This window comes from Orussus abietinus, unplaced genomic scaffold (assembly GCF_000612105.2).
Source record: "Orussus abietinus isolate OABI.00-Male unplaced genomic scaffold, Oabi_2.0 scaffold12, whole genome shotgun sequence".
Classification (NCBI taxonomy): Eukaryota; Metazoa; Arthropoda; class Insecta; order Hymenoptera; family Orussidae; genus Orussus; species Orussus abietinus.
In genome coordinates this window covers 131810-153303 of record NW_019395990.1, presented here as the reverse complement: position 1 = coordinate 153303, position 21494 = coordinate 131810, and the positions used below count along the sequence as shown (strand labels likewise).

Here is a 21494-nt window from a genome sequence, read left to right as displayed (position 1 = left end):
GGGTAGTTGGGAGGCAAGGGGGAAACGAGGGGGAAATGGGGAGGACACGAGGGGGTGGCGCGCAGGGCCGGCGAGAAACGCGCACGCGCCGCTCCCGGGGGTTGTTCGGCAGTCTTCGGCCGAACCTGAAGCGCGCAGCTTCGGCCCGACCCCAGGGCCGACCGATCGAGATCCTCCTCGGGATCCATATCTAGATCGCGAGCCAATCCTTACGAAGGATCCCCGCGAAAATCTCGCAAGGAAACGTCGCAAGGAATTTAAGAGAACGATCCTGGGAGATGATGGTCAAGGGAGAAATAAATGGAAATTAATGGAAACGGGTAAACAACGCGAAGAAGATCACGAGGACACTAGTGAAGTTGCGTGGATGGGGCTTGGGGAGGGTAAAGTTGATAATCGGATTTTTTCCCGATTTTTCGATATCTGACTTTGGGGCGGCGCGAAGGGACGATGTTCGGGCCACGGTGAAGTTATGGGTGAGCCAGAGAGCAGCTTCGGGGCTGGCTCGGTGCGTCGGGGCTTGGGATATAAACTGGGAGAGATTCTCTGAGAATCTCCGTGGAATCCGCGGAATCAGTGCCCTCTTATCTAGTCTCCCCTTAACCGCCGGGATACCCGCCAGAAAGTCGCGAGGGATGCTCACCAGGTCGAGGATGCGAAGAGAGGTAGAGTAATCTTACTTCCGTTCCTTATTTCATGCTTATTTCCCATTCTCCGCAGTTTCAATCCGGATGAAACGTTCCCGATAAACCTCATCCAGAGACCTCGGAAAGAGAACCTTTCGTGTGCCGAGGAAAAAGGCAAATGAACGCCTGAAATGGTCTATATATTTTTTCTTTCAAACCTCTAGCTTTAGTCCCAACGAATTTCCCGATCCGCGTTCCTTAACAATGTGAAGAGTGATAAGGGAGCGGTCTTAATTTCCTCCCTTACTTCGCGTTCGTTTCACATTTCTTGCAGCTTCTACCCTGATGAAACGTTCTCGACGAACCTCCACCCAGAGACCTTATAAAAAAAAAAAAGAGAAAAAATACTTTTCATTTATCAATGAAGCCAAGTAATACACATATATATGTAATTTCCACCTCCAAATTTTTTCGGGGATCTTATAATTTCATTGGAGCGCTATTTTTTTTTCCGGGGAATTTTGTGATCCGCTTTTTGGACGCATCTGCATGTAACGCAGTTCACCTGCATAAGGTACCTACATACCGTGTACCTAGGTGCATCGCTCGCATTAACACTCCGCAGTTCTTATTGAACCAGACTTATGCGGAACCTGCGCTTCTCTAGGTACACGTTTTGCCCACGGTTAGTGCACTATCGCAAGACAAGGGTTAAGCGAGTAACTATGTAGAGTTAAGTACCAAGTCGGGGGGGGTGCGCTCTCGGTGAATAGGCGTAATGGTGCGCGAGAGGGAGCGAGAGGGGAGGAGGTTGCGATTCGGTGATTGTTCCACATAACCGTGTGTACCCGGTGGCCGACGTTCCTCCGTATGCGCGCACTCCCGTTTTATAATGGAAATCCAGGATAATTGTCGCGAGTCTACATGCAAATTACCACGGAGAACAAGTTTGCCCTCTTCGCTCGGGGGATGTTTCGCTCCCTTTGGATTCGCTTTCCCGGGGAATCTCTGGATTAAAGGGACCTGCTTCCGGTGGGACTTGTACCGGAAGCCTCGAAGCTGGGACCTGTTAAGGAATTAACGTTTAACGCCGTTTGACAACGTTTATTCCCGAGTGCACAGGTGTTTACGGCGAGACGCTCCAATTTGAATCAATGTATTCCCCGCGACGTTTCATTTAATTTAACTTCAGTTCAGTTGATTTCATTTCGCCAGGGTGGAGAGTTACTTTCCGGAATGAGGGAGAGGGACGTGTGTAACGAGGGATTGAAATGGAGGTGTTTGTCATTTTCGACGTGGTTACCTTCCAGGGGTACGTGTACACCTGCATTTCTAGGCACCTGGGAGGGAAATGGGGGAACTGCCCCAAGGTGCTCGAAACTGGGGCGCGTTTTCCCTATTTATTCGCGCTGCTTTCGGACCTCAAAAGGGTATTTCGACGGACCCCCCGCGAACGATGCTCGTTACCTTATTCGCCCACGTGCGTCGGTACCTCGCCGAGACTTTGCAGTTTCCGCACTTCCGCAATCGGTTTCGATAAACGTGGATCGAAATCTCAGTCTTTGTCGAGAACCCCTAAAACAAATTGGCACCGATATGATTTTTTTCTCGATATCCTCACCTATTCAATATTCCACATTTAATACCATATCTAGTCAATATTTGCCAGAAAAAAAAAAGAAGGTAATTGGAGCTTGAATTCAGACACTCGTGAATTTCTTCCGGTCTTGCTTACCGATCATCATTTGATCAGTGAATTTATTTAGCCCCTCGCGCTTTTGGATTTTATTAATCTGGGTAATTAAAGAGAATTTCCTTCGAATTGTCTCGTTTCTTCGGGCTATCCTCGAATGGATAAAAATTCTTCCCTTCTTCGGTCTATCCTCAAAGGGGTAGAAATTTCCTCAGATTTGAGGAAGAGTCTTCAGACCAGGTTAAGAGGGGACGCGGAATTGAAAAGTGGCGAAAAGTCGAGGTCGGAGACGCGAGGGATTCGGAAAGGACGTGGAGGCAATTCTCGAAGGAGGTCAGGACCGACTTCCTCGAAGGGGTGGTCTATCCTCCGAGGGGTGAGCAAACCTCTCGGGGTAGGTCGCACCCTTCGGCTTTTTTTCCCCGACAGGGTGTCACCGCGACTTCGACGAGTCGTCCCAGGACGTGCCGCGTCGTCCTGTGGTCCTTCGACTCGGAGGATAGGATCAGGACCTCGGAAGGTCCTTGTCTCCATACGGAAATTCGACTGATAAGGGATGATCCGAATTCTTTCATCCCTCCACCTCCCTTATCGAAGAGCGGGGGAAAAGATTCCGGAAAACTGGAATGACTTGAAAAAATTAATAAAATTCTTATATCCATCTAGTCCCAGGGATCTGTTATCAATCCCCATGATTTCGAGAAATTGATTAAACCTCGCAGAGTGTCCAACCCCTCTCCGTTTCATCCCAGGAATATTCAACGACGTGGGAGACGCGAACGGCGGGACTCCGAAAAATATTGGAAACATTCTTGCAAAGGGATGGTCGGAATTTCAATTCCTCAAGTGGGAATTTCAATTCCCGGGGATTCCGGGCGGGATGAGCGAATCCGGGCCGATGCGTTTCCGGTGCGGATTTGAGGATCGCCCTTTCGAAAAATCGAGCCCGGCGTCGCGGTTCGTGAAACGGGAATTGATTGCCGCGTAAACTCGCGAGGAATACCAATTCGAGCTTATTTCTTCAAAGCACTCCGCTGGCTCTTAATCTGCTTACTCCGCAGAAACGGCGAAGTGCTCGTCTGGAGCTTTATCTCTCTCTCTCTCCTCCTCTCGGGACGCCCTTTTCCGAAGTTCCAGCAACTCCCCCGCCTCTAAGTAGAAGTAAAATATTAATGTTAATTGATTTGTTTGAAAATAAGTTCCCTCGCCGATGTTTCGAAGTCCGAGAACTCGCCTCGTAGCTGCGAGATTTGTCCCCCGCGTCAGCGTTTATTTTTTACCGACCCGCCTATTAATTGTAGAGATCCGACTAAGGAGAGCTTTTTCATCGAAATTACTCCACTGACTTACGGCATTAATTTTCTGCGCCTTGAAGTATCACAGAAATTGTTACCGCAAATTTTCCGTCACTGGCGTTTAATTCCCCGTTTTTCGTTCTGCCAAAATTTTATTCCAGCATATTTCCTCTCCGAAGCAACAAATTGTTTAAACCGCCGGAGTTCCCGAATGAATAGATTACCCGGTGAAAATTGAACGTTCATCTGCACGTTATCTCGGTCCGGTAGGCATTTCGAAAGACAGAATTACATTACATGGCATAATAAAAAAAAAATCTGTAATCCCTAAAAAGAAGAGAAACCCTGCAAATCATACAATCATACCTCGGGAAATCCCATACCCATTGAAAAGCTCACGAGTACTCCATTCATGGGAAATCTCACCAACCACTCTGAATGGTTTTGCAGCTCGAGTTTCTTGCGCTACAAATTCCATCCACGAGAGGTGGAATTTAAATTGAAGTTGCGGGGAAAAGTGGGAGGTTAAAATTGAACGATTCCAAAAAATCAGCCGCACCTCGTCCGACCTTTGGGGACGTTCGTTCCGGATCGGGGAAAATTTTCGGCGGGAGTTAGAGCCGATGAAAGCAGAGTCGGGAAATAAAAATGGGCAAAGGTAGGATAAAAGGAAGCGGAAAATATTCCGGGGGATTGCGGAGCCGGCGGGGCCGGAAAAATTCGAGGAAAACGCGCTACGTAGAGGGGCAAATTGTGTGTCCCAGGGTATGAATTCTTCCCGTGAAATAAGCGGGAATCCGGGACTCTTCCCGGGTTAATTAAGAAGGCCGCACCCGTGCCGCGTCGCGATTTCAGGATCGGGAATGAATCGCACGCGGAGGGATGAATTGAATGCGACAAATGCGAGTTTAACGACGCCCGATCGCTCAGCTCCGAAGTGCAATTCCCCGTAATGAAATGAGGCTTTTTGCCGCAAGACTGCCCATTAATTCCCCGGTATTACCCATTACTGTCACGCGAAACGCTTCTTGCGGATTCCGTGAGAAATATGAACGAGAGCCGGCATTGGTCGCCTGCTTTTCAAGCTCGAAAATATGCCGTTTCCGGTGAGCCCGTTTTTCCGCAAAAGGGAAGAAAGGAACACCTCGTACGTCTTGGTGACAAGGTGGAAATCTTCGCCAATTTCCTGCAGATTTTCCGCGAATGGCGAAGTCCCCAATTCCTTGGTCGGAACGAGCTTTTTCCTTCTCCGATTAAATTTATTTACCCTTAATTCATCTAGTTAAATGTGAATGGGTTCGATGGGTCCAAATAAAAGAAGATAGGGGAGGAAAAGCGCCGATCTTTCGGAAAAATATCCTGTCGGCAGGACCTTTGGGGCGCAGCCGAGAGAAACGGGAGCTTTTTACGCGTTTCCCTAATTCAATTTATTTATCATTAATTCCTCTGATTATTAACATATGTCATTGAATTTCGGTGGGCGCCGATGGGTCCTGAGGGACTCCTCGCGGGGGAGGAGAGAGATATTAACCCTCCAGGAAAATCTTATCGGCAGAGCTTTTGCTTAGTCGCGGGGAAAAATGAGGCCGAAGCCGTCAGTTTTCCCCGGTGAAAAACAAGGAGGCCGACCAGAGAATGACGGACCCGGCTAGGGGAGAAACCCCGAAATGAACGTCTCTGGATTTTCCCGCGTTTCCCTGAATCAGCTTTGGCTACATCGCCGGAAAAGGCGGGGATTTCTCTCCCCGGTGAGGAAATTTGAATAAAACTCAGGCGAGTCCCTCTCCGTCCGAGGGTCCTCTTGTCGGGCCACTCCGCGGACACTCCCATCTGCTGAAACTGGATCCCGGGGAGTGGAAAAACACCCGGGACCGTGGTTTTTCCCGGAACGCGGACTCGCATTTCTCGTCTTCCTTTCCCTCCTTCGTGTGTACGCGGAAAGTCGCGAGCCTTGATTACGAAACCCGGCTCGACTTTTTGCAGCGACTCGCCTCGCTCCTAATCAAATATACGTGCTCGATTAAAGATACTTCCTGCCGAATTTCCAAATCGAAATTACGACTACGAGAATTCCTGAATTAGATCCACATAAGGAATTGAAAGAATCCTATCTGGTCCTTACCCTCGATATCGATGGTCGAACCGGAAAAGCGCCGGCTCGACGGGGCCAGTTTTATCAGTGCTTTCCTGTGGATGACACCTCGAAAAAGGACAGAGTGTCCAAACGTGTCGATATCTCCACATAAACGACCCAGTTCACACGGTGACTGGTCCATTTTCCCGAAAATATCACATCCATCGGGGGCATTGAAGAAGCAATTTCTGCTAAACAACCGGAAGAGGGACGCGCGAGGCTGCACCGAGCACGTCCGCGATTTAAACGCTTTCCTGGAGATGAGCGTAAAGCCAGTATTTAAATCCCACGGATATAGAGGATCAGCTGACGTCTCCTTATTTCGGGGTTATTCATTTAAAATGATTAAATGCGATTAAACGGCGATAAGGGGTCGCGTCTATCCGGGTTTGTTGCCAGGAAGCCTTTTGGCATTCGTCCTATGCAAAGAGGGAGGCGACCCTAGAGGGTTTCCCCCAGAGTTTTCCCCCAGGTGGCGACCTGCTCGTAAAAACACGGGGTGTCCGACCGCGTCGATATATCCCCACATCGGCGACCCCGTTGACGGGGTGGCCAGCCCTTTCTCTTCCATTATTCGCACCCCTGTCATTCCCGAAGAGCCGACGTCACCGTTCCACCCCCGGGTGGCGCAGTTCCTTTTATGCCGCGCGGCGTCGTCGGCGTCGTCGGCGTCGTTTTCCGATCGACCCACCGCTTCGCCCACGGCAGTCATTTGTCCAATACGTTCCTCGAAATATTCCCAGCCCGACCCCCCTCGGCGCCAACCCTTCCCCCAGGTTCGTCCCAGTCCAAAGCCAGCGTTTTCGCCCCCGACTTCCGTCACGACGACACCCTCCCCTAGGAACCCCATCGAATTCCGTCTCGTCGACTCCGACCTGTCGTCGGAAATTACGAAACGCGTCCATGGAACACCCTTAGCCTCGATTTCCGGGACCTTTGGGACACCCGGAGCGCGATGGAGGGCGCTAAAAAGAGGGAGGTGTCCCTTTTCGTACATATGTATCCGTATCTAGGACATCGATCGTTCCCCACCTTCGACTAATTAAATGATGATTCGGAGGTCCAACCCTTCCGCGATTTAAAAAGCTCAAATTAAGCTGGGGGAGCTCCCGAAGGCTCGTGGAATTCCCACCATCGACGAGGCGACTTCGCCTCGGCTCTTTGTTTCGCTTCTCGTCGCGTGCGAAGCGCTAAATAGAGTCATAATTTCATTCCAAAGAATGGAGGAATCATTTCGCGGCCATTAGCAGGGGCGAGCATGACTTGGTCAAGGGTTTAGGGCGCTTTTACTGCTTTTCGCCTTTCGGCGCCCCTTTGTCGCGCATTGTCTCATTTTCCGGTCCTCTCGAGCGTTCCCCCCGCCGCCGCCCCCTGAATTAAACTCTCTCGCTTTTATCTGCTGCACTTTCCTCCTTTTTCTTCCCTTCTTGCTGATTCTTTCCCTCCTCCTTTTTTCCGCAAAGCTCAACATGCAATTTCGTTCCCCCGACCTCTGCACGTGGCGCCTCCGATTTACGAGCTTGCGACACGTTCCTTTTAACTCTTTCCCCGTCCGCAACGACGCAGTCGCGTGCAAGCTCCGCATAAACAAAATTACTCGGCCACTTCGTACCTTCAATTGAAATCCCCGGCATTCCGGAATTACGGGAAATTACGCCGCGGCCCGGGGAAACGCGACGTCTTCCCAGGCGGAATGGCAGTCGCGGAACACCCTGAAAGCCCGGAACCGCCTATTCGTCCGCCATTATGGTCGCGGAAAGCTGCCGCAAGCCGATCGCTCCGTTTTACGGCCGACGTCCGCCCTCAATAAATTTATTTATGAAACTGATCAGCATAAGGCACTTCGGAATCCCCGAGGAAAATTTATGCGCAGTCACTGAGCCATTGTACAAAGTAAAGGATGAGAATCCTTAAGGAGGCCGGGAAGTTGCGAAATGCGTTTCTACCAAAGGGAGGTTAGGAAAGAGAGAGGACCAGGTGGAGGAAATATTTCGATACAAGGCTGGTGACAATTTAAACGAAACAAGAAATAAAAGAAGTGCCTCAAAATGGCGAAGTCGTGAATATTGAAATTTCTGAATTCATTTTCAGTACGTAGAAAATTTCTAGAGGACCGTTGATACGATCATAGAAAATCCATACCACCTTAAGATCCCAAAACCACCTTAACCGTCTCTTTCTCCTAGAACCCCGCCGAATAAGAAACATAAATCCCTCCCTCGACAACTCCTCCGGTATTAAACATTTAGAACCTCCCTTTTACCTTCAATTCTCCCAGAAATTCAAATAAAACCGTCGCTTAAGTAAATATCTCCCGTTTCTCTATTCTCTTTCAAGCCCGCCCCGCTTAAAACGCATTCCGCAATCTCCAAGCCCCTTAAGACATCCCTCTGGCGCTTGCGCGATGCGAAAGGGCTTAAGATCGCCTCCGCTCGTTAAAAAAAAAGAAAAAAAACTATTGAATACCTGGACATGAAGCCTAACCTTTTATTAACATTATGATGATCATTTAACGGGCCGGAATTAAGGGGAGGAACGTTTTCCTCCGGTTCTATTGCGCCCTCGACGGGGGCGGGCGGGCCGGCGTCTTCTCTCTGTCATCAGGGGAGACTTTACGAGGGCTCTTTACGTGCGTAGGGTACGCTGCCTTTCGGAAAGCTATCACACGTGCTCCGGAAGCTTCGCAACGCGGTCCTGCTCTTGTTTAGACTGCACCCAGCTTCCGCTCGGCCGCGCTAAGCGCGGTTTGCTTTGCGAGCGTACGAGAAGACCGTGTTTGCCGTAGCACGGTATATACGCGGCGATTGCAACGCGTTAACGCACCTCACGTAGAAACGTCGACGGACCTTCCGTCAGTTTCCCCCAGACCGTCGAAAGTCAGGCCGAACTCCACCAGAACCAAGGGAAGAAATTTCCACCCCCCTCTAGGAGGCGATTCCGCGAGAAAATTCGCAGCGTTTCGCTCGTTAAGAAGAGTCTCCGACGTGGAAGCTGTGTCACTTCGGGGAGGATAATCGCCGGTTAACCGGGGGTGACAAATAGCCGAGAATCCCAGGACGAAGGATCCCAGGATGGGGGGGAGATATATCTCGTTGGTTCATCCCTTAACATCCGTCTCGGCTCGCTTCGTTATTTCTTTAAATAACGGGGCCGGGCACGTCCAATTTCGCCGGGTTTAAAATTGAATCGAAGCTGGGGAACCGGAAGTCGAGGAGCGGAGAGATGGCCCAGGAGGGCGCGGCTCTTTCTCATGGATGAAGGGGCGCGCTTTTTCACCAGGGGCGGCGCGAGTCCGCCTCTGGAGATGTCTAGGGGAATTCTCCTAGAACCCGAGAGGGGCGCGATCTCGTTCTAGTACCTCCCAGCTCGAGTAACGAGGAACGAGACGTCGAGGAACCGTGTCTCGTGATGCACCATTTCGGCGTCGCCACGGATGATAGCACGTCACTGAATTTCTGCTATCAGTGCTATCAGTCGAGTCGCGATGACGTCGACGGTCCCATTCGAGCCCACGAAAATATTCCGAAATTTTTGATAACCGGATATACCGAATGCTCTGAAATCTCACCATATCGACATGAATGTCCGGAAGAAGGTCCTGACACCCGTGAAGTTCCTTTCTTTTTAATTTCTTTATACACGTTGGTTCAATTCTATAAAAAGTGAAGTCCCAGGAGTTTCCAAACTTTCCACAAAGTGTTATAAAATTATAACATTTTTTTTTTTCTTTCGACAGTGCGAGAGATTTCTTTGACGACACTCTCAGTGATAACAAGGGGATGTAGAAGCGGCATCTGGGGGGAAATTTCAAACGCCGCGGTGATTATCACCTTTATCAACGTTATCAGCCCGCGGTAATGTCTACTGTGCTTATGAACGTGGATTTCCGGGCTCGAAAGAAACTCTTCCACTCGAGCAGCTGCAGCACGCCATTACGGTTCCGTGGAATTAGCCGTTTGCTTACTTGCCGGAGCCCCGCTCATCCTTCGGCACTTCGGTTTCCGGTTTTTCCGCGGAAACCCGTGTTTCGCCCGTCGTTTCTTGCCACCCCGAGTCCGAGTCGGCGTTTTGGGCTTTTTCCTTTCATCCCCCGTAAGCTCGAGCGTATCGATCTTCCCGGGCGAAGCGAGACATATTTCCAGCCCGGCAAACACGCGGGAACGAATAACTTCCGGCCCTGTTTGCTTAATTGTCAGACCATTTGAGCGATGAGCTTGTCCTTGCCGATCGCTATCGAATCTGCCCCAGTCATCGTTAAGCTCTGTGCTTACTGTCGCCGACACATGATACACGACATAGGAGGAGTCTCGCTGAGAAAGCTCTCCCTCCGAAGAGGCAGGATTTCTCGAGTTCTCTTCTCCCTACCATTAATATATCACATTTGGAAAATAATAAAAAATCCTCCTACTCCGAAATTTCTATTTTCATTCTCACACCTGCTTCTATTATTAAATTGTCATTATTTCATAGAAAAATCGCAACCATGTCGCGGATGTCACTTGGCACTTTTCGTGGGACTTCTTATCACTAGCATGTAATGCATGATTTCGGGAAAGTGACCCTCTTGAATTTCTTTATTTAATTATCGATGAAAACTCCGATATCACGTGGAAATTCTTTCGATGTCCTCCCATTTATCCGCGCGTCATTCCGCAAACGAAACGCCAAAGAAAAAAGTAAAAGCCGCAAATCGCGCGTATCGCCTTGGATATCGATGTGTAATTTCAAAAAATCCGATTTGCCGTGGATTATGGTGCGGGAAATTCTCAAGGGGTGCCCTGAAATGGATTTTCGAGACCCTGGTGGGTATTTATCATCAGGGCGGTGCACTTCGCTCGCCAGTCTCGAACCCGGGAGGGTTCGTAATTACACGGGAAATAATCGCGATTTTCGAAATACCTGCGCCCCGCGTTCTCGCAGGAGCCATTTTGAATGGCGGAAACTTGCGAGCCTTCCATCCAGCGACATAAGTGGTGCACGGGCGCCAGGAGCCGAGCTCAAGTGAATAAGCACTCCGAGGCGGGCCAGGCTCCTTTAAAAGAGGCTTTCAGACCCAGCTCGCATGAATATGAAAAATCCCCGGGGCAGGGAATTCGGAATACCTAATTGGGAAAAAACCGCGAGCGATTTTCCGCGAGGGGGCGATCGATTACCGGCGATTTACATCTCGCAAGTGCGCGAATCCATCGGCTAGGGAGCGAGCGCTCTCCTCTTCCCTTCTCCATTTTTCCAAATTTCTATTTTTCCTTTTCTCTGTAGGCCTCCCTTTTTCAGATTTTCACCCGATTCACACATTTCGATTGGCGTTTCCGTGAGATTCCGAATTTCGTTAGCATGGCAAGAGGGGGTGAACTTGCAGAATGCTCTCGTCTTCCTTTCTTAATTTTTCCCGTTTTCCATTTTCTGTTTAGGCCTCCCTTTTCAGATCTTCAGTCGATTCACATTTCGATTCGCGTTTCGCGACACTCTGAATCTCGTGGGTGGTGTAATGGCACCGCAAGAAGGGGTGAAATGGCACCGCAAAAGGGGGTGAAATGGCAGACACTCCAGTCGGGTTAGCTTCTCTTAAGGGCGCGCTTTTCGATGAATATGGAAAGTTCGGTGCCAAGGAAGGAATACGTAATTGCGGCCAGATTTTCCCGGGGTCCATCTGCATTCTCGAATATCGGGGATCGATTACTATTCAATCTTCGTCTCGACGTAAATAAATAAGACTCCTTGAGGGGCGATGAATTCCTCGGAGCGAACCTTTTCTCGTCGCCAATTAAGTCCTCCGAGAGGAGCCTTTCCAGGACGTCGCCTTGGCACTCGACTTCGATAACTCAAGATCGAGCCGAGATGCCATCGATTATTTCCACTATCGATTATTTAACGTCCCGAAAATTTCTCTAGTTCGTCCGACCGCAGCTCGTTGGATTTTCCGGCCCGCGGAATTCGAAGGTGCATTCATTTTCGCACGCGACTAGGTACATACGTTTCAGCCTAATGACAAGTGGTATGTGTTTCAGGTCTAGAGAGCTACAATTAGCCGACACGATAGCTGCAATCTCGGAGCTCGTATTAGTCCGCAATAGGTGCAGTCCGGAACGCTGGTTTCTCCCTGCACATTATTACCATTAGAAGAATACTTCCCACGGTCCGGGTCCCATTTCCCAGGCTCCGGGAATTTACATCACAAGTTCTCGAAATCTCCCGACAAGACCCCCTAGGGACACGTGGATAGAAATTCAAATGTAGAAAAATAAATAGGAGACATAAGGAACGGGTTAATGACAGTGACTCTAATTTCAACCCCCTTAAATGGGGAGCCTCCCCTGGAGGTGGAAAGTCCTCGGGCGGAGCAGCAGAAGGAATACCTAAGTGCGGAAAAAGCAATCCCCCCGAGAAACCCGGTCTACCCTCTCGAACGGATCAATTGCACAGGGGGATGCGCCGCGAGACAAATTATTCTCATTCGTTACCCCGGCCGATTTAATACTCGATTTAGAAAACGGGCGTTACTTCGCGTCCGCCATTAGTCAGCTCGCGGACTCGGGAAGTGTATGGAACGGACGAGGATGAGTTATGACCCGCGGAAAATCGCCGCCACCCTCTCTCGAGATTCCTTTTTTAAAGAGCCGCAGTTTCCCACTTTAATGGCCTAGAGAAACCAAACGTTAAGCTCTGGAAGCATTGTCCAAAAAGATACAGAATTTCCGTAACATTTTTAGGAATTAAAATCCGAAAAGACCATGAGAGAGGGCACCACCCCCTGGGTGGCGGAAAAGCGCACTCCGCGCTGCACCCGCGCGGGCGCTTGCAGATCATTTTCTTCAATTTTCCCAATGAAACTTTCCTCCTTAGACTTTCGTTTCCCCTTGATACATATATATAATTACAAGGGCTGACCTCCAGTGAGTTCCATTAGCGACGCGAAACGTGCCGAGAAAGGGTAATTCGTCTTCAGAGGGGTAGGAAAAAGCGCCCCTCGATTTTCCGGAATTTCTTCCCAGCCCGGTAATATTGTCGGGAATACTAGCCGATATTGCAGGGTGTATAAGGGGATCTTCGATCTGCCGAAAGGCGCCTTATGCGGAAACGTGGGAAACAGAGGAGGGGGCGGAAAAGGAGGGGGGCAAAACACGGAGCAAGACGCTCCGCGGCTCGAACTCGGTTCAACTCCGAAGGGGTTGAAAGGCTGGGAAGGGAAGCAGGGGGAGGATGCCGAGAATTCGAGGATCGTTCGTCCTGGCAGGGGGTGGTTCCTTCGGTATCGGTATTCCTGGGAACGAGGCCCTTAAGGGGTGGCATTCCTTCGGGACCCCGGAAGAGGCCGACACCTTGCCTCATCCTATTCGAATCGGGCTGAGAATCCAATTTGGCCGTGCCAACTTTTTCCTCCCCCGAGGAAAAACTGGACCCCCCACTGGGGTGTGGTCGTTACGAGGCCCCCTCGCAACCCCTGCTGAACAAACGCGGGGTTTCTCTTCCTCCTCCTTTTTCATTTCATAGACAGCTACTTTGTAGGTTAGGTGTTCATTTCAATTTTTCGAAAACTGGACTCTCCACAGGGGTGAGCTTGTTACGAGGCGGGGGTGCGGAGTCCCCCTCCCACAAGGGGGTGAGATTTTCGCCGCTAAAGCCATGAAACGCGATCGGCGCTGCAATCCGAGCTTTTTACCAGGACTGCCCCTTTCCAGGAGGGGCTCAATTAAAACTTTTTCCCGGCGGGCAATAACGACCACTCCGCATCCGGAATATCGCGTCCTTGCCCCCCGCACGGGGGACAGGGGGCACCACCCCCACCCGCCACCCCGAGGACCCGACACCGCTGAATTCCGCCATTCTTACGAAAGAATCGAAATCATAATTGCCCGCGATTGCCCCCCGTGACCGTTTCACCCCGCCTCACCCCTGGCCCCCTTGCCCCCCTCGAAGACGCCCCAGAAGTTTGGAAAGCTCTCGCCACCTCCGCTTTCTCGGTCGCTTTCCGAAACTTTTTAATAACCCCGCTCGTCCTTTCGACCCTACTCGCCCCTCGCGAGTCCTGTCGACGTTGATTTCAATCTCCTTTCTTTCCTCTCGTTTTTCTCCATTTTTATCTTAACCCGCGGAAGGATAAATCAATGCGCTAAATCCGCGCATACACCGATCCGGGTTTAATTACCGATTTTAACATACGTACTGGATTTAACCGCGCAGGTTACAAGTCGCTAGAATTCGACCATTACCTACGCAACTTATCATATCCTGAAGGAAATTCCAAAAAATTCAAGGAACTCGACAGTTTCGAGCCAAGTGCATTTTTGAAGAAGAAACACTCAACGTTGAGTGCTTGATATTAATTTTCATAGGATTGAGGTATACATTTTTTTTTTCTTTTTTTCTCACTGATGCATTCCTTTGTGGATGTGGTACCACTAGTGTAAGAATAGACGGTATGGAGAGCATGTTGCAGGACAGAACGGCTTGTGTTGCTTTTTTCCTTTTTTTTTTCTTTTGGTGCACCCTGATGCACTAAGCTTCTTTCGATCTTGCCTCGCGAATTTTCCGAAAAGCTCCTCGACGGTGCGAACGGATTAAAGCTCACTCCATGCCTAGTCGGTGCACGGGGTGATGCATTACGCAAAACCGACCGCAATAGCTGGCGCATGGGGCGATGAATTTTGCGCCCCACGAGGGGGTGGCCAGGGGGGCCTCGAATCTGTCAAAGCCGTCAGCGGTTAATCCGCGATTTAATATTCTCTGCACATACTCCGCATCTCGCCGCCTCGCTCTCCGTGCCCTCTCTGCACTGGGTTATTACTACTAGTTGCTTAACCAAATTCGCCCTTGATTCGAAACGCCAGCTCCGTGTTTGCTCTCTCGGTCCCTTCGCGCTCCGGATGACAAGGGATGATAAGATAACGCGAGTTTTGTCTCGTCCTTTCGAGATTGACCTAAATGTCTCGTCTAATCCCTTGCAATTACCCTGCGGTTTTTCCCCCGCTATCTCGCGAGGCGACGTTTTTATTCTATTAAACACTGTAATGGGGTTTCGAGGTGGTATCAAAAATTATAATGGCTTACTTTAGACCTTCTCCCACCTTTAGGCTTTAAGTAGGACTTCATTCGTACCGAGTTATACGATATAAAAAATTATAACGTTTTACTTTAGACCTTCTTCTACCTTTTGACCTGGAGCGAAAGCGCCGAAAGAAGCCTCGTTTATGAAACTTTTCCCCGAACCGGGTGTATCGAATCCTTTCGAACTTTGTAACTTGAATATGGCGGCTGTAAGGAAGGTGCCGACGCCGATGAAATTTCAACTTAAAGAAAAATTGGTTTATAGTTTTAGAATTTTTCTTAAAAAGTGTTATTTTATTGGAGCCTTCCTTATAGCCTCCACATTCACGCTGGAAGGGTTGAAGCGATTCGGTACACCCAGTTTATAAGTCATCGAAAATTTCACGAAGGAGACCTCTTTGTCGCCACTTTGGCATCACCTTAAGGATCAAAGTAAGGCTAAGATATCGAGGTCCTTTCTTTCTCGTCGTGGGGCGATTGAAAGCAAAAAGCGACGAGAGGACATTTCTGGGCTCCTTTTATCCCCAGATTAGGAGATAATTCGTCTTATAAACCCCCCCCGCACCCCTGGATTCGACTCGGAACGTCTCGGGGTGTCAAGGGGGCCAGTGATAGCGAGGACCGCGGGGGGTCAGTGTCTATTAGACGCGAGAGTTTTATTGCTCCGCTGATAAAGGATGAGGACGAGGAGTCCCACTTCGGACGGCGCCATGATTCATGGGCTCCTCGGCCCGGGAAAAAGGAGAGCCCGGGAAATCGGGGGAAACATATTGTGCAGGATTTCGCCGACCCGATTCTTTCCGCAACGCCATTTTCGCTCACCCGGCCTCGACCCCCGATATCCCCTCCGCGGATTATTTCCCCATCAGCGAGCCCTTGAGGGTGGAACAAGACGTGTGATTTTTTCCACCCCGCGTTGGAAATTCACGGAATCCCCTTAGAATCTAGGAATAACGCCGGGAAATGGGGGGGAAATACCCGGGAAAGCAGAAAATCCTACCAAGTTTCGCTGACGGGGCCGATTAGTGCACCCGGGCGACACATTCCCCTCCCCCGGTGAATTTATTAATAATTGCATAATGTACTATCTTTCATGGGGTCTTGCATCGGTTCCTATCACAAATAGGTGCACTTATCACATGGGAGGTGTACGCGAAAGGGGGTTCAAGGTCTACGTTCTGAAGCTTTCAATTCAGGTGGAAGGAAAGTAACCTTTAAAGCGGACCTTAAGGGGACGCGAGGGGTCTCGTTCGGATGAAAATTTTCCACGTGTTCATGGGACATTTTTTTTCTTCACTTTTTATAGGAAATTAAGTCTCATAGGGAGCCTCTAAATTCCCGGGGGAAAATGTCAAAGAGTTTCATGGGCCATGTTGGAGAAAAAGGGTCGTGAATTATTGGAGGCTCTGATTTCGTATCTGTAATGGGGTGGTTATGTCACTTGTAAAATGCGTCCTGGCAGGGTAAGGATTTCGCGTCTAGGGGGTCTTACGTCGACGATGACCACGGAAAATATAATCGACGTGCCGAAAAACTTGGGCCATTAGAAGTCCCTCAGAACTCGGTCGGCCAAGCCGGGATTATCGTCCCGAGGTGTCGCATTCGCGTCCTGGGATCATTTTTCTCCTGGACCTGCCAGGTCGTTCGGATAATTGCGTCCCAGGGAGCGAGAAAATAGGAACAGCCCATTGCGGTCCGAATTTGGCGACATTGGCAGCGATAAAAACGCCCCCGGTAACCATAAATTACTGTCAGAAATTTCTATAAATCGGCGCTATCACATCTAATCGATATACAAAAATTCATCCCCCGGAGTTCGACAGAATGGCTGCGACCGTGACGATAAATCGTAACGATTCGTAATTTCTTATTCCGTGCAGTTAAACCCGAGACCTACGTCATCCACGCGTCGGCCGAATCTGTGCAGATTGATTTGCATAAATTTAACAGTCACCAATAATTGCAGTCTGGATGATTAGTGGAGGCCAGAGAAGAACTCGATTTAATTGCACAGTTTGCAAATCGCAATAACATATCGCCACATTTAGCCTGGATCGGGAAAGAGGACCGGAAGTTAAGAAGATCTGGAGGCAAAGAAGATGCCTCCTCGAGAGACAGTCGAAAGGAAAAGGAAAATGGCCGGAGAGAAGAAGCAAAGGGAAATCCCTCGCCGGGGGCGGAAATTGGAGGGAACCCCGATGCCGGTTCTACGCGAAACTGGCGCAGACAGTAACGAATGGCGGATGGCGTCGTTAATATCGAACTTCAGGCGCAAGTTGGGATCGATAGTACGCCGCTCGCGGCGATAAATCAAGCCGCGATATCGATGTAAAGCAACTTCGAGCGAGGCATGCGTCCTGGGATGGATTAAATATTGCTTCGGTTCGAGGATCGATCTCTCGGGCCATCGTCGAGCTCGACGGGGACAGGACCCGTCCAATTCCCAGGAAGGATCGAACTGATCGATATCGATCGGCACAACCGAAAATACGGGAGGAATACCCGCGGATCAAAAGAGTTAGGAGAGTAATCGGGTTCATCCCTGATGGGAAAGTCTTTGGACTGCTTGATTGAGAGGTAATTACGTCTGTCCAGGAGTAACGAGAGGGGATGTAGATATGACGAGGAGCGGCTAATTTCCTGGACAGAGGTCCTGCAGGACGCCCAGGGTGGTCGGTAAGTGCGGTTCCCCTCCCGACATCCGCAGGATTATTTTCGAGACGATCACCAGCCCTGACGGTGCTCGGACTGGCCGACAGCTCCATCCGGCTAAGTTATTAATCCGCGATCCGTGTCCGCGGATATTCCTGCTCGTTGGGACGGAACGGACAGGAATGAAACGTCAGGTCGGGTTTGCAGCAGGACCCGGGATGGAGGTCCTGCGACCGCGGTCGATGTGGACAGGAAACCGCTGGAAATAAAAGTCCTGTATGCGCCGCTCCTGGCAATGGCGGGCCAAAAGCGAAACGCCCAACCCGGGGACAAGTTGGACACGACTCTTTCGGAATTCCGCTCGTGCTTGGCCTCCCTTTTTTGAAAAACCACCCCCCGAGTGAGCGACCACGCTACCCTCTCCTGGAAACCTCGAGGTTCCCACCCTACAAGGGCCAAAATTCGGCGATCTGATGCGCAAAAGAAAAGAAGAAAGAGGATAAGAGAAGCGCAGGAAGAACTGAAAAGAAACGAGGCATCCTCCTTGAAACTCTCTAATTATAACTAAATGTTTATGCAACGATACACCGTTTATTGCAGACTAAGCACACGATTACCAAGGGGGGGTTGTCAATCGCGCCAGCGCTTTCGCCTCCAATGGCTGTCGCTGCTAGTTTCGCCTCCAGCGGAAACGACCCCCGTTAAACCCTCGTCCCGGCGCTCGGAGTCGACCCTTAAAAGCCAATTTTTCGTCCTGGCGCGTATTTACGGAGTCGCCAATGGAAGGGAAAAAAGCGCGGTTTAAAAAGGTAAAACAAAAGAGGGAATAATAATTCCCCCCCCACCAGGGGAAGGGGGCATCGCATTTGGTACAACCGTTTCGCATGTCGCCCGGTTTTATGCTCGTTGCATGGCGTATACGTTGCGCGTTATATGGATGCACTTGGGGGTTGGAAAGGAATATATACATATATATACATATATATATATGTATATATTCGCCAAATATTTTTCCATCCGTTCAATTTCGCGATATTGCAGGGAATCGTTAAAACCGAACCGTTCGATTGGCTGCCACTCTGGTGGATGCAGGGCGAGTGCAGTTCGATACAGACGTCGAGGGGGTGTTTCGAAAGAACTCTCTTGAAGAAACGAGGAATAGGGAGGGATTTTAGGAAGTTGAAAGCTCGAAAGTTAAGCTCCAGAAGATCGGAAAAACCGATTAACGAGTCGTTGCACTCGAGACCGACCGACGTTGCGTCCGGCAGCCCCTGCATTATTGCGCCACTACGGTGGTGCATTATTAATGCAACCCCTTGCCGGGGGCACGTTCGCCCCCTCGCCTGGAGCCGCTCTTTTTGCGACGCTTTCTTCAGTTGTCCACCTTTGCGAGGGCTCCTTCCACGGCTTTTGTATCTCCTTGGGAAACGAGATAGGCGTGTGTTGAAGACGGGGAAAAAGAAGGAAGGAGAAGAGGGTAGTTCTTGAGAGAAAGAACCACCCCCGGACGTCGGGGGGCATTATTGCTGTGCAGGTCTCCCGGGTCCCTGAGACTCTTTTGCATAAAAATTCGAGAATGAAGCGGAAAGAGCTGGTTTTTTCTTTTCTTTCCCCCCCATTTTGTGAAATTTTCGATGTCGCCCCCCAGGAATATCGGAGATCCCGGGGAGGTCCTTCGACGTCCTCGTTCCGGGATTAGCCCGAGTCCCGCGGGAGATTCCGGATGCACCCTAATCTCTCGGGGAAATTTCCCCTAACTTTGCCGTGCGGTGCCGCACGTCTGACACGTTTTCATTGTTAATTCCCGACTTACGTGGGAACTTGGCGGGGGAAAGCCGATTAATGAGATGCAACACTTCCAGCCGACGGCGCGTCCGCGAGCCCCTGCATTATTGCACCACTGCGGTCGTGCAATATTAAAACGGATTCTTCCCTCAGGTACTCTACCTCTCATATTTGCGATTCTTTCTTCGGCTTTTTCTCCTCCGCCTTTACCTTTACTCTGCCTACCTCCTTTGCATCTCGTTAGCGAGGTCGGCATGAATTCGCGTGGGGGGGTAAACGCACGTCGAGTGCATCCTGCGGATGAAATATTTATTCTACTGTTTTAACCTTAAGAAAAGTTTGCCGCTTTGAGTGTAACGTTCGACTGGCTTCCCCGGGGGTGGGGGAAAAAAAAAGAAAAAGACAAAAAAAAAGACAAAAAATGAAGAGAAACTCTTTAAACTCCTGCGCCGTTTTCTCAGAGAGCTCGCGGAAATGTGGGAGACGAAGTAAAGGAGACATTATTCCGATATCCCCCCTGAATTTTTCCGAAAGTTCTCCTAGAGGTATTAAAAATACTATGGTGACGCATTCACCCTATTGTTTAACCTTTGTTAAGAAATTTCGGATACTCGATTATTTTCTGCCGAAGTCTAGAGATAGGTCTGACCTCCTTCGATCACTTGAACGTACACGTGGGATAGAAACGTCGTTTAAATGTCTACAAGCTCTGGACATTTTCCTGGATTTTTCCTGAGTAGCCGTCGACGTCGACGCTCTTCGAGGCCTGTCCAAAATCCTTCGAAATTTCAATCTCGCTTATAAACTTTCCCCGGCCTACCGTATCGCCTCCCGACGTGGATGGCGGAGTTAAAGGAGGCGAGTCGGTCTCGAAAAGTTCCCCCGGCCGAGGAAGTTCCCGAATGGAAAATTTGTTCGACGATTCGCGCGATCGATCAGCCCCGGAACTTCCGGAGCGTCGAGATTAACTTCGGCCGGCGAGGCCCGAGTCGTTCGAACTCGAATCGATGAATGCAAACGACGACGTGACGACGTCAACGGAGCCTCCCTCCGGCCCCTTTTACCCCAGCATAAAATGAAATAAAACCAGCCCGTCCCATTCTCCCGTAATTCCTGGGCCGTCCCCGGCCGCCCCCCGCGAAGAGTCTCGCATGAATATTCGCGAACCCGACGATTTATCCAGGGGATAAAGCGGAGGGACGGCAGGAGAAAATCGAGGGCTAGGGGATGAAAAAGCCCCGGGGAGGGCCCGAGAAATAGGGCCAAGTCGCCGGCGTAAATTAACCGGCAACGATTTCCTTCGCCCCGTACCATGGGACCCCATTTCGCGAAACGCCCCCTTTTTCGACCCCCCTTTAATTATAATCAAAGTAACGCGGGCGTCTGAAATTTCCGCCCCCTCGGGCGGGGACTTTAAGGGAATTTTCCAGGATTTGCAGGATTTCTAGGATTTTCAGAATTTTCAAGGCGACCCTACCCTCGCTTTTCTTCTTCACCTGGAGTCCCCTAATATCGCGACTGTATTTTAATACAGAGATTTCTATCTCTGTTTACCCCAACGTGTCACCCCCTGGTACCGTACAAGCGCGCACTCGCGACTAACTTATTTCTAACTTCCATCCCCTAACTTGGACATCTCTATTTAAACTAGTCTCGGGATATTTAAGCCGCACCCCACCGATGCACTCGCCTGCATTCGGGACAGGGAAGCCAGCGAAATTACCCTCGCGTGAGAACCCACCCTTAGGGCTTGATATCGCTCTCCGAAGGCTGGCTATCTCGCTCCATCCCGGCTTTTTTTTTCTCCCGCTCTTCTGTCCCGCTCCCGTGGCCCTCTCTCCCTCTCTCGCGTGCGTGCACGTGAATCTCGATGCTGGCCTCTTAATTCGATTTCACGCCACCCCGGAAATAAGTAATCTCCCTGCGTGCGTGACATCGGGCGTGCCTCGGCGAAGAAATCCCGGAATTGTGGCGCCTCCGACCTCGGAGCTGACCGATTCCTGGACATTCCACTAAAGGGATGTCTTCCGAGTTTCTGTTATTTTCTCCGATCTCAACCACGATTTATTTTCAAATATAGAACCAATGGCCCTGGCTAAATAAAACATCTCATTGGAAATACACTAATATTTTCAAAACGTAAGAATTTTTCTTAAGTACTCACGAGTCATGCGCTGACCGATTTCAGTCGGAGTTGCCTTGTAAGCTTCCCTTGCATTTATCTCCAATTTATTATTTTAATATAGAAGAACAACGCCACTTTC

General features: G+C 50.0%; 1 protein-coding gene across 1 annotated transcript in view; it reads left to right on the top strand.

The window, feature by feature from the left end:
* The first annotated feature begins 554 nt into the window (after positions 1 to 554).
* Positions 555 to 21494, top strand: part of LOC105698717 (neural cell adhesion molecule 2) — a 54082-nt gene continuing 33142 nt past the window's right edge. Inside the window, exon 1 of the mRNA XM_012423189.1 lies at positions 555 to 665. The gene's annotated coding sequence lies outside the window, so the exon portion shown is untranslated. The remainder of the gene's footprint in view (positions 666 to 21494) is intronic.